Genomic DNA, 14,038 nt, shown 5'->3' on the forward strand with positions numbered 1-14,038 from the left:
GAAGTAACGTCTTCTGCATAGCTATGGGAATAATACAAAGCTCAACAAGAATTGATACGTAGTGATCAATAGTTAATACGTTCGATTTCAAGAAAGGAATAGAGAGGGAGAGTGAGAGTGAGAGAGAGAGTGAGAAAGAGAAAGACATACTCACACTCACAAACAAGTACCCCTTGCTCACACAAATACGTCACATACACACACCTGCAGTTACATACATTTATGCAAAGTAAACGGCATGCTCTCATGCGCGCACACACATGTGTACGCCTGCGTGTGTGTGCTCAACATTCGTGGACATGCACGAGCACACACACTTACACACAACATGTGCCATGCCATGTTCATTACAAGTAGATTTTGCCTGTATTTCACCTGATGATCAGGCATGAAAGTATACTAGTGAAAATTGTATTCTTGTGTCCAAGGAAATTGTTCATCAATTCCCAAAGAAATCTTCATTGACAATGATCCAGAACTCCCTATGCCATTGCCGGTGTTACCTTTACTCATTAGCTGTGTTTGTTTGTTCCTGTGTGTGTGTTTTTGCGCATGCATGGTTGTGTGCATGGTTGTGTATTTGTGTGTGTGTGTGTGTGTCTATGTGTGCATGCGCATGTGTGTGTGTGTGTGTGTGTGTGTGTGTGTGTGTTCATGCATATGCATATTTTTATGTGTTTGTGAATCGTCATGTGTATGTGTGTATTTGTGTATGTTTATGTGTGTTTGTGTGTACTCGGTTTGTATTCATTAACATTACTACTTCCAGAAGGGTCGCACACCATTACACTTTGCAGCACGGAATGGTTATGTTTCTGTAGTAGAACATCTACTTAATTCTGGACATTCGTTGGAACCAAAGGATAATGTAAGTCAGGATATCCCTGGTGCATTCTTGTTAGTGTATGAACACAAAAATAAGATTATATGGGTGTACATAGTGCATGTGTATCAGGTCTCATGTTCATCTGTTGTACGCACAATAATACATGCACAATTGGAAAACATTTTCCAAGGAGAACAATAGTTTTCACTATCTTCAACAGCCTATTATTATTATTATTATTATTATTTATTATTAAGTAGTGGTTGCGACTTCGGCGATAATTTGTAAGAAAGGGTTTGCTCCCCACACCGGAGCTCGCGCTATTCCGCCGACTTTACTTGACACTTGACTGACTCACGACTGCCATCCAGAGCACACGAGAAGTCCGTCGAACCTTCGACTCGGCAAACCTGCAAGAAAGCACCACTCCCTGCTCAATACACAGTGTTTCGGGGAATTCACCCCTCATCAGTTGAGCTTGAGTAGGCTGAGGAAGATTGTGCCTGTAGAGCACCACTTATATAGTGCTCTCCAGGCACAAACATCACCAGGGATACAAACTTACAGAGACGCTCCGTTTCCAGCGCGAAAAACACCTCGTGAACACCAGATAGCAGCGTGAGTCAGTGTCGCTCCTGGATGGTGAAACAGACGTCGAGGACCCTCGGTCATTCGCAACGCTGTCACCTCCAAACCAACTAGTCGCAAGCCCGCGCTGGGCACAACAGTACGAAGTAGTGGTTGCGACTTCGGCGATAATTTGTAAGAAAGGGTTTGCTCCCCACACCGGAGCTCGCGCTCTCAGTCAAGTGTCAAGTAAAGTCGGCGGAATAGCGCGAGCTCCGGTGTGGGGAGCAAACCCTTTCTTACAAATTATCGCCGAAGTCGCAACCACTACTTCGTACTGTTGTGCCCAGCGCGGGCTTGCGACTAGTTGGTTTGGAGGTGACAGCGTTGCGAATGACCGAGGGTCCTCGACGTCTGTTTCACCATCCAGGAGCGACACTGACTCACGCTGCTATCTGGTGTTCACGAGGTGTTTTTCGCGCTGGAAACGGAGCGTCTCTGTAAGTTTGTATCCCTGGTGATGTTTGTGCCTGGAGAGCACTATATAAGTGGTGCTCTACAGGCACAATCTTCCTCAGCCTACTCAAGCTCAACTGATGAGGGGTGAATTCCCCGAAACACTGTGTATTGAGCAGGGAGTGGTGCTTTCTTGCAGGTTTGCCGAGTCGAAGGTTCGACGGACTTCTCGTGTGCTCTGGATGGCAGTCGTGAGTCAGTCAAGTGTCAAGTAAAGTCGGCGGAATAGCGCGAGCTCCGGTGTGGGGAGCAAACCCTTTCTTACAAATTATTTATTATTATTATTATTATTATTATATGCATTCCCGCGGCAGCGTCAACAGTGCAAGTGCAAGTCGCCCATGCACAAATACAGTCCACACGTTCGCTTATGCTGGACACGCACAATAATACTGGGAAAGGAACAACGTCACGACCACAGCGCGAATTATTAATACAAAGCCTAACAATAATTGGTACGTAGTGATCAACAGTAAATGTGTTTGATATAAAGAAAGGAATAGACAGAGAGATAGAGATAGATCGATAGAGAGAGAGAGATAGATAGATAGATGAGGTGGCGTCGACAGTTACTTAGTCAATCTATTACAACCCTGCCTCCAGACGCCAATACTCCAGAACAATATCGCATTGGTACTGAGTCACTGCCTCCGCCGTCAAATTTCAGGCCCCAGGCTCCACTATCACTAGTGTCACTCTCACTGTCACTCTCGGCAGGGCTCGGCTGAGCGCTGTGGACATCCGCATTGTCTGGTAATACAGGAGCTGAGTCTAGCTTCATAAGGTCAATGTTGACCACCTACTCTGCATCATTGGCATGTCTGATCACAATGATTGATGGTGACATCATCTTCTCCACCTTCCAGGCACGTACGCAGGGTAACCTCTAGAGGGTTTCCAGCCGAATCACAACCAATAAGTTTTAAAAATCTCAGTTGAGGTGTAGCATTAACTGTAGTTAACACACACGTAACGATCTCTCAGCGCGTGTTAACTGTAGTTAACACGCACGTAACGCTCTCAGCGCGTGGCCGCCTGCGTTTACTGCACATAGCACTCCACATTTACCCGTAGCTACTTCACACTGCATTCCACATCTACCCGTAGCGCTGTCGTTGAGCTGCTTTCCCGGTTGATGCGGTTGATGCAATCCGAATTGATGCAATCCGAATTCGGACCCCCGCAGTGGCTGCGCGACAAAATGTCGAGGACAGGGACACCCAGGAACCTACTATACCTGTAGCTCCCATGTCCGCCGCCATCGCGACCGCCATGAAACCGTTTATGGACCGACTGGACCGTCTGGAAGGTGCAGCGCAAACAGCAACCTCAGCCCTAGGTACGTCCACTTTGCATTCGTCTAGTGTTTCCTGCGCCGTGCTGCATGATGAAGGGCCTGTAAAAATCAAGCGCACCCCAGAGCGTGATCGACAAAATCATAACGCACCATTTTGTTGACTTACAACAACTGTTGCCACTGACCGCCACGGACGTGCCAAGCCCCCACGCTCTGGTGTTGGGCGAGGAGGCACCCGGAAAATTCACGCTGTCCTCCCAGCCACACATGTCCCGGCGCATTTCGGACATCGAAAATTGGCTTGAAGCATGGACGATATTCGCAGCCGTCTATCTAGATGCGCATCCGGGAAGAGCAGTAGAACTGTTGGCGTATCAGCACCATATTCTGAACGCCAGCAAAAAATACATGTTTTCCGCAGTTGCGGAGTATGACTGCACCTTCCGCCACAGCATCGAGTCCCGGCCGTCACATCATTGGGACACAACACCACAAACACTGTACACTGCCGTGTTTGATGCCCGTGCTGTGCGGCCCTTTCGGCCCAGCTCCGTGGCAGTCTCCGGCGCCGCACGCTCGTCAACCGAGCGGTGTCGACTCTACAACCGGGGCTTGTGTCGTTGAAACCCCTGTTTGTACGCTCACCAATGCAGCACCTGCAACGTCTCCGGACACGGCGCACAAGAGTGTCGCACAGAGCAACCAGCGAGCAGGCGTTCCGTTGCGCCAACAGTCGCACTGGACGCCCGTTCACTTGGATCGGCTTGAGTCGGCTCTGGCCAGGCACCCTGACCGCGCATTTGTTAACTCCCTTAGGCCTCGGTCACACTACGGCAGTTTGAAGCTGGACGCAGCGTCAAGCCGCAGCACTTGACGGAGACGCGGGGTCACACAGTGTTTTGTTTTTTTTGCAGCTCATGACTGCCGCGGCTTGACGCATTTGTCTACGTCACAAAACCACCAGGAAAACTCAATGACGACACGGATTCCCACGGAAACCGCCCTTTTGCTTATTATACAAAACAATTGTCGGACAAAGTTTTCGAATTTTTCATTGATTTTTGATTACAAGAAGACGAAAGGTACTACAATCATGTAGGTCCACGCGGCACGCGTGCACGATCGTTGTTGTTTCTTTCCGAATTTGAAGCCATTTTCAGTGGTAGTGTCATGGATCAGGCAAGAAAAGTCCGCATCGCAGCTGTGTTTCTCCTGACTTCGTCATACTGGTTGTCCTTTTTGGGGCTCTTGACGACAACACAACACTCACAAGTCAACAGGCTCCAGTTGGCCGATGACCCACTCAAACAACTGGTCCTTTCTCGACATCATTTTCTTCTCAGAAAACGCCTCGCTCTTCCGCCAGGTTCGGAGCAGAGCAGCCTCGGCCTCGTAGGTCCACGGACTCATCTCGAACAAAAAGAGGGAACAAAACAAACCTTGAACAGACGAATGTCGAATAAATGCTCAACTCAAGCAAAGACAAATGTCTTGAAACTAATTTTACTTGAAAGACACTGTTTTTCCGCCAAGCGTCACTCCCACCAGCGGCAACGCAGCCGATTTCCCCACGTCAGACGCAGCAGCGTCTGACGCTCAAACTTCCCGCGTTGCGTCAGTTGCCATGGAAAAGCTCATGATTCTGACGCTGACGCAGCATTTTCGCCGTAGTGTGACCGAGGCCTTATGCATGACATGTCCTCTCCATTTTGTTCACCAGGCTCCCCGACGCCCTTTGCTGGGTAGCCACGAATAGATTCAATGTGCATGACCTGCTGCACTACCTCAATGATTTCCTCACAGTTCAACCTCCACAGCCGCCAAACTATGCTCGTCAGCAGTTTCACACGTTACTCGCAGTCATGGAGCACCTGCATGTCCCGTTAGCCGAGGGCCCTGACAACGTGTGCCCGCCGTCCACAATTGTCACATTTTTGGGCATAGAGTTAGATTCCCAAGCATGGGAGATGCGGCTGACAGCCTCAAAGCTGTCGGATCTAAAGAGAACCCTTGACTCCTGGGCACACCGAGTACAGTGCACCAAACGGGAATTGCTCTCGTTGGCAGGCTCTTTGTCATTTGTCGCCAAAATATTACCGCCTGGGTGCACTTTCTGCCACCGGCTCTTCGACGAGGCCAGCCAGTTCACGTCCCTTGACAGTACCCAGCGCCTGAGCCAAGAGGCTCCAAACGATATAATCCCGGTTGCACGCTTGCATTGAGTCATGGAACGCCCGGTCACTACTGCTAGACCCATCCTGGTGCAAACAGATCGAGATGTTCACGCATGCTTCTGACCATGGCTATGGCTTGGTCTGGGGCAAAGAATGGGCGTATGGCCAGTGGGAGGCACTCCACAAGGATCTGTCCATAGAATGGCGCCCTTATCTGTGTGACGCTAGGCAAACGACTGTGCAAGCGTCGACTATTAGTTCAATGTGACAACAAAGCGGTCTGCACAATCTGGCGCACAGGAATGTCTAGGTGCCCAGAGATCATGACACTTGTCAGGATTGCGTTGTTAGCGGGTGCCAAGCATAACATGGTTGTGTTTTTAGCACACATACGTGGTGTTGACAACGTTCTTGCTGACCGTTTATCCCGGCTGCAGGTCGAGAGCTTCCGGAAGCTACATCCCCAGGCGTCTCTTGTCCCCATGTCGCTAGAAGCCCGGCAGCTCACACGCCTTCAGACCACACCATGGCCCTTATCCTTGCGGGAGTGGCAACAAGTACCGCCCGGTCGTATGCTGCCGGTGTGACAGCATACGAGAGATTACGCCAGCCTGCACCGTGTCGCGCCATACCCCATTCAGGCCACCCGCCTACTGGATATCCTAGCGTACCGTAAAGTCTTGTATAAAAGCCGCACTTGAATAGAAGCCGCTCTCGAATAGAAGCCGCGATTTTGGGCCCATCAAATCACATATAAGCCTGGTTTTAGTGTTGACATACATAGAAATACCTGTCTTGTATAGAAGCCTGTCTGATATAGAAGCCTGCAAAATTTCACCAAGAAGGTCATAGATTCCGCGGCTTTTATACAAGACTTTACCATACATGTCATCCAAGTGCCGGCTGGCAACTGTCAAGGTCTACCTCCATGTCCTCTGGCATTACAAAATCGTCAACCACTTGTCGTTGTCCCCGTTCCAGGACGGGCGACTGGACTTGCTGCTCCAGGGTATCGCCCGCAACCAGTGCACGAGCAGCCAGGTGCAGGAACGCCGTGCTGTCCCGCTGCAACACCTCCGTGCAATCCAGGGCTTCCTGTCGCACTCCGGTCTATCACCGGCCGACCAAGCCATGCTCTGGAGCACTATCACACTCACCTACTACGCGTTCCTGCGAGTCAGTGAGTACGCCTCTACCGACCCGCAGAAGATGTTGACGCGGGAACGCGTCTGCATCCGGGAGAACGCAGTGAGGCTGGCTGTCTCATTCTCCAAAACAATGCAACTGGGAGAGGGCAGCGATGTGACGGTCGGCGCCACCAACAATAACATTAGGGAAGTACGCACAGCTGCGCCCCCGAGTGGCGGGAGCGTATTTCCGCTACCAGTCTCGCCAGCCGCTTCGCCCCTCGGACATGAACGACTTACTTCGCCGAGCTCCCCCTGGCCAGAAGATCTCCAACCATAGCCTGCGTATCGGTGCAGCCACTGCCGCCGGAATGAATGGCCTGCCACCTTACGTCATCCAAAGGGCCGGCCGATGGCAGAGCAACGCTGACCTCTGATACATCCGTCTGTCAGAATCGGACATGGAGCCAATCGCGAAGGCACTGGTGACAGCGTGAGTACATGCACCGCCTTCCTAGCATTGTCAGCTGCCTGAGTGACGGCACTGCCCTCTTGACACTATCTGCTGTATGAGTGACAGCACTTCCCCCTAACACTACTTTCTATAGGTCGTGGTGACCACACTACCCCCATAAGCACTGCTGGCAGCAGGAGCGTCTGCACTGCCCTCCTAGCACTCCTCTCTGTACGAGTGGTCTTGCTCTCCCGTGCTGCTCCCTGCATAGTTGATGGCACCTGCCCTCTTGACACTAACTGCTGTAGACTCAAAGTTATGTCCTTGAACATCGCTGTACACTTTCATGTAGTTTCCATGTTAAGGTCAGCTAGATTGGGGCTCACGCCTCCCCCAGCAATTTCATTTTTGGGTGGCATCCACATGGAGTGGGTGGCTGCAAAGCACCCCGCAAGCCTTTGAGCTGACACCCAACTCTAGGTTACCAGCCCCTCTGCATTAGTCCTACCATGCAGATGTCCGGGTGTAAGCGTAACCCCGTTAGCAGCCTACTTCCACATCTGTCCTACCATGTGGAAGTGCGGTGTAAGCCTAACCTTGTTAGCGGCCCCCTCCACATTCGTCCTACCATGTGGTGACCTGGGTGTAAGCCTAACCCCATTTCCCTCCGTGAATCCCAGTCTAGCCTCAACCTTGTCTTCAATATTGTGTGTGCAATGGGATGTTAACCCTTGTTTAAAGAGCCACAGGTAGCCCTTGGCAGATCATGCTGGCATAATTTCTGGCATAATCTTCGGATTTTGCCTAAAAATGATGCCCTGCCATAATGGACTTCTGAGACCAGACAGTTAGCATAACCTTAAAATGCTGGCCGAAGATTTATTGCTCCATGCATATTTAGGCATGTTAAAGGAAATAACCTGATGAAACTAGGCCAGCAGTGAAAGGGTTAATGGGGTGTTGCCCACCCTCATTTCCGGCTACTGAGGGCCGTCCCTCGGCCGCAGACTCTTGTAGAAGCTTGGCTCCACCAACATTCTGCTCTGGCAGTGTCTACCCGGCCGACACTGAATCCTCTCTCGTACATACTTGGCTCTGCCAACATTCCGCTTCGGCCGTGTCTACGCATTTCTCTCCGTAGCCTCTCCCTCCGATGGCCGGCACTCCCCAGTACCGCAAGTTGCTGCGTGTTGTAGTTAATGTGTGTATGTGTGTGTTATCCCAGCACTAGTTGCTGTGTCTAACGTAGCTGTTCGCTACCATTGCTTCTGCGATGGGAAAGTCTGAGATCTGGGGTCTGAGGTGTGTATGTGTGTCTTTATGTGTGTGTTTTTGGGTGTGTGTGTGTGTGTGTGTGTGTGTGTGTGTGTGTGTGTGTGTGGGTGTGTGTGTGCATGCATGCATGATGTGTGTGCGCATGCATGTGTGCGTGTGCATCAACATGTGTATGACTGTGGGTATGTGTGTACATGTCTTGTCTTTAATTTTGCTGCTACTTCCAGAATGGGAACACACCATTACATGATGCAGCAGAGAGAGGTCATGTTTCCGTAGTAGAATGTCTTCTCACTTCTGGAAATTCGTTGGAACCAAAGAATAATGTAAGTCATATTATCCCAGATGAATGCTCGTTTTTTGAGCAGAAAGAAGAATTACGCAGGTGAATACTTTTTTGCGAGTAGACTTCCGTGCCTTCTCTTCATGTTGTGACATACCTTCTCCCGTACATTGTCTCCTTCCGCATCAACAAGGTATTATAGCGGCACAAGCAAATGAGAGCAAGAACAATGACGTATGTATATGCATGGTGTATATTGGTCACGTATTAATCATTGTTGTTTTTAGCTATTCTGCTTTGACCCGGTTTTATCACTACATTGCTGGACATATTTCATTCTGAAAAAGGAGAAGGACAAAATGTTCCGAGTTATGACTAACTAACTGTCCACCAACGTAACCAGACCTTATACAGTCAGCGAGTGTGAATTTTTTATTTTATTTACAATGAACACAGCTCGCAGGCAAAGACAAAAAATTGCATAGTGGGCTTGCACACGGTCGAGTCTTGCAAGATGGGATCGGGCTTCTTACATCCAGATGATGGGGCAGCACTCCATCACTGGGCGCACAAAGGCATTGTAGGCTCGGATGCGACCGGGCGCGTCAAAAACGTGGAAAGCCTAACACAAAGCGCCAAGTCGCTGCTGTGTTGCCGGAAGGTAAGCTGACCATCAAAACTGACGCCGAAGATTTTGAGCTCCACTTGTTCCCTCAGGTTAGATCCGTTGAAATCAATCTGTGGCATGTTCCATTGGGTGCGGTGGAAGCTGACAATCACTACTTGGGATTTGGCTGGTTCAAATATCTATCTTCCATTCTTGACCCCAGAGGGAGATGTTGTTGACTGCTAGCTGGAGGGCTTGGGTGGTATATTGTTGGATGGGGGGGGGGGGGGTGATGTTGGTATGCAGTGTAGTGTTGTCTGCGAATGAGGCTAGATCAGCACCGGCTGGTAGGTGGTCCTCGCAGTCGTTCACGTATATAAGGAAGAGAGTGGGACCCAGAATACTGCCCTGGGGGACTCCAGCCTGAATTGGGAGCCTTGAGGATGTCTGGCCACAAATGACCATTTGATGGTAGCATTCACTGAGGTAGCTGCTGAGCCACTGGTGCAGTTGCCCACGTAGGCCGTATACGTTGGACTTGTGTAGCACACCGGGGTGTGATACACGATCAAACGCGCCGACTATGTAAATGGCGAGTATGCGTGCTACGCCTTTCTCCCCGGCTGTATGCAGCCACTGATTGTGGAGGCTGGAAAGGAGGTCGGCTACACGATGGCCATGGCGAAATCCAAACTGTCTTTTGGAGAAGACGTTGTTCGACTCGAGGAAATTAGTTATTGTTCTGTTGATAATTGTCTCCGTCACTTTGGCCAGAATACACAAGAGCAAAATTGGACGGTAATTGGAGGGTAGAAACTTTGATTTCCGTTTGAATATAGGGACTATGTTGGCAATATACCATGTCTTGGGCTGTATCCTAGTGTGGAAGCACCGTGTGAACAGTGTAGAAATAGGTTGAACCAGTTCAGCAGAACAGGTTTTCAACACTCGTGCCGGTATCCCATCCGGCCCGGTTGCCTTTGATGGGTTGAACTGCCGAAGGGTGCGCTCGACAACAGCCACACGGAAACGGACATCCGAAAGAGCCTGTTAATTTCGAGGCTTGACATATGGGAATGGGGCTGACAGGTCATCTTGCAAAATAGCGGGCCATGCATTCTCCTTTGTCTGCGCTGGCTGTGTACTCACGTCCATCGGGATGACGTATTGTCGGAACAGTTTGACTACACCCATTGCCAGAGGCACACTAGACGGTGTGCCACCAGTCACTGGGTGGCAGCTGCTTTGTTTGTTTTTTATTTGTATTCTTTATTTAGAGTGGGAAGTCCAAAACAGGCCCTAGCCTAATAACAATGGTCCCACTAGAGAGGGAATGCTGTATATATGTCCATAAGGATCAGTGAGGGTAACAGCAACTAGTAGGGAAAGAAAAAGAGAGAATAAAAACAACTCAAAACAGGAGTTGTGACTTGCATAGGAAGAAAATAATGGATATAGCAGTACTTTGAGGTCATTGTCTGTCTCAGTTTCGCCATGAAAGCACTTTTCGCAGTTTTGAGACAAGCAACCGTTGAGAGCCTAGCATCTTGGTAAGCTGACTGCCGATCGTCGTCAGACGGGTCATCTCTCAGGCATCTCCATGCACGTCATTTCCTCACTGTCGCAGCAGTGCACTCAGGGTCCACTATGGAGGATCGAATGCACGGGTTTTCAGGGTTTTAGAGGGTATGAATCTCTTCATTCCCGCCAGGATCCTCTCTGAGATGCCAGTGCATGACAGGTCTAGATCAGTTCGAGCAATAGCTGCCCAATTGGTGGTTCTGAGGAAGTGACGAAGCCTGGCCCAATCAGCATGCTGATACCTCCATACAGTTCATGATATGGGAAGCTCGCGTGACACACGGATCTGGAAGTCGGCAAGTAGACAGGCATGGTCAGATTTGCCAAGAGGTGGCAAGACAGAAACCAATGATTCTACGGGTAGGTCGGATATAATCAGGTCCAGTGTGTTGCAGCCGTGCGGTGGTTGATCGACTAGCTGTTCAATACCGTGCATGTAGCACATGTCCTCTGCATGCTCGACACCTCTAGTTGTTCTGCTACTGTGGAGCCACTCTTGGTTATGTACATTGAAGTCCTAGCAACTATCACAGCAGAGTTGCGGCAAAAATGGCACAAAACTGATAAGGAGTACTGAGACATATGGCGACCTGACTCCTAGCTCCAACACTTCTCCAAGGCGCACAAACCAACAACCTCCCAACTTGGAAGACTCAGGTTCAAAAAGGTCCAAGTGGGGAAGGAAAGCGCAATGAAGAAGAGCACGAGCTCCGCGCCACGGCAACAAAAATGCCAAACGTTACTGGATGATGACGAAACTAGTAAGACTATTGGACATACCGGTGTACTATAGTAGAATGACCCCCCAGCAGATGGACCCCCGGGCATTGTACTATAATTATAGTAGAGTGACCCCGGGGGCAATCTACTATATAGTACAATGACCGGGGCGTCGTTCTACTATATAGTAGATTGCCCCCTGTCATTCTACTACAGAGTCCACCAGACTTGTCGTTTCGCACGTGCAAGTAGAAAGGGATGGAGTTTACACCACAGATTCCACGTGGACATTATGGATTGTGGCAAGAGTCCGGGGTTATGTACTCTTGATTGTGGGAATATGTGGTGAAAAGTCCACAACATTTGTACATAGGTCGCGCACTTTTCCTCTTTAGGAGACATGAACATCCCACCTTGTGTTGGATTGTTTTTGTTTTGGAGTTGGAAGAAAGTTTGCAAGTTCAGTGTTCCTTTGCGTTTTCTGTGTGCTCCTTGCTCCTTTTGGATTATTCAGGAGTTCAGGAGTTCACGGACCTCTACTAAAATAGCGGCCGAGGGGGGTCGTTGTACTATATAGTAGAGTGACCCCGGGGGCAATCTACTATATAGTACAATGACCGGGGGGCCTTCCACTACGGGGATCATTCTACTATATGACACCGGCCTTACTACAACTCGACGACGTAACAAACCACCCAACTTGGGAGGCTCAAGTTTATGTAGTAAACAAAGAAAGGGGAAGCTAAGCGAAGACGAATTGTGACAAACCGAAACGTCAGCATTCTACTGAACTTCACTACACTGTATCATGTAAATATGATAGACTAGTTATGTGCAATAACAAGTTGTTCCACATGACGTACGTTTTGCCGAATAGGTCATGGCGGCTCATACGGTGTGCAAAGTTGAACTCCGATGGTGAGCCAATTAAATTAAATTATGGTGAAAAAGGAGAAGGAAAAAATGTTACGAGTTATGACTAACTGTCCACCAACGTAACCAGATCCTTTACAGTCAACGAGTGCGACAAAATGGTGGTTGGTGGACAGTTAGCATAACTCGTAACATTTTGTCCTTCTCCTTTTTCACCATAATTTATTTGGCTCGCCATCCGAGTTCATAATTCATTGTATTTGCTCTTGTTTGCTCTTGCTTGTTTATCACCTGAGGAGAAGGTACGGAAGTTTAGTCGCGAAACCATTAGTTTTGAGAATGTTGTTGAAGAGCCGGAGGTTTGTCCTATCAACATTTTTCCTTAGCTTCATTAGCCTGGAAAACGATAATGAGTTACTTGCGTCACCTCAAACTCGCTCGTAAGTCCAATGTCTTGAAGAGATCTGGTATATATTTCCAAGTTGGCTGTTCGAGGATCGCAGTATCTCGGCTTCCTCCGGAATCCCTCTGGAGTGCTGGACTCCATGTGTCATTGTGTGATCTACAAGCGCTTTGTCCGCCCGGGCACAAACCACTCTGGCTCGCCTCATCCAACAGGATGGCCATCGCCTAATCAGTGAGAAACCCTACCTTTGCCTCCTGTACAATATGCATTGTCTAGATGCACATCGCCTTCTACAGATGATGTTGCCACATGTTGTACATAGATACATAGATACACACGAGTCACAGAAAAACCACGCGTCTTGATGGCTGTAACTTAAAGTTTCATGCCATAATTATAGCAATCTTCAGACAACTGATTACAGTGATGCACAGCTAGTGTGGTATTTATACAGCAGCATAGGAAGGAATCTGTGAAGGTTTGAGGTCTGGTGGATGCAAAAGTCCTGGATGGAAAATGTGCCAAACTCACATGGTCCGTGAGTGAGAAAAGAAATATGATATGGCAGGAAGGCAAGCAAGGCTGTGTGAAAGGATGATAATGATAATGTGGCTTGCCTGTAATCACAATCATGCAGGTGCAAGATGCCACACACTTTGGTAAGCGCTTAAAGGGGAAGTTAAGGCAAAAATTAAAATTTCACCAGTTGCAGTCTCCGGGGTGCTGAGTCGAATGGTCTTGGTCAGAGAAAGCTGAGACGCTCCCTTCCTACTTGAATCCCTATCGAACTCGCACACTTCCACCGAAACTGGGTGACTGCGCCCTACTCGATGGGGATTTGTATGCAAAATGTCACTAAAAGCGCCATTTCGTTCTTATAAAAGCACGGATGACCGCGATTGGCCCATATGTTGTAGTCTTTTGGACGCTGAGTCGACTGGTTTTGGTCCGAAAAGGCTGCGATGCAGCGTTCCTCCTTTATTCCCAATCGAACATGGTTGAACAAGTGGTCACGTGCTCCTGGGTGCCCAAATCACCTGGTCACCACGCCAGCAGGTGACAACTTTCACACCAAGGTTCAACTCGAGTTCAACTAGAGTGACAGGACTGCACCCAAAAAAGGTCAAACAGGCTAGTAAGTTGTACAGTAAGTATCGTTTATAAAGTGACCGGATATAATGATATACCGGTTATAGTGATAGAACACGTCAAAATCAAAATCAAATCTGAAAAAATACAGCTAAAATATCACTATATACACTATTATCGGCTATACCGATATATCGCTTATTGTGATGGCCTTCAGGAAGCAAACCATATCAAATGTACAGG

General features: G+C 48.9%; 1 protein-coding gene across 1 annotated transcript in view; it reads left to right on the forward strand.

Annotated features, from left to right (window-relative positions):
- The window catches only part of LOC135829090 (uncharacterized), a 210,879-nt gene that overhangs the window by 125,001 nt on the left and 71,840 nt on the right, over positions 1–14,038 (forward strand). The window contains exons 9-10 of the mRNA XM_065341495.1: positions 770–868; positions 8,464–8,562. The gene's annotated coding sequence lies outside the window, so the exon portion shown is untranslated. The remainder of the gene's footprint in view (positions 1–769; positions 869–8,463; positions 8,563–14,038) is intronic.

The sequence above is a fragment of the Sycon ciliatum genome, chromosome 13 (genome assembly GCF_964019385.1).
Source record: "Sycon ciliatum chromosome 13, ocSycCili1.1, whole genome shotgun sequence".
In the NCBI taxonomy this organism is placed as follows: domain Eukaryota; kingdom Metazoa; phylum Porifera; class Calcarea; order Leucosolenida; family Sycettidae; genus Sycon; species Sycon ciliatum.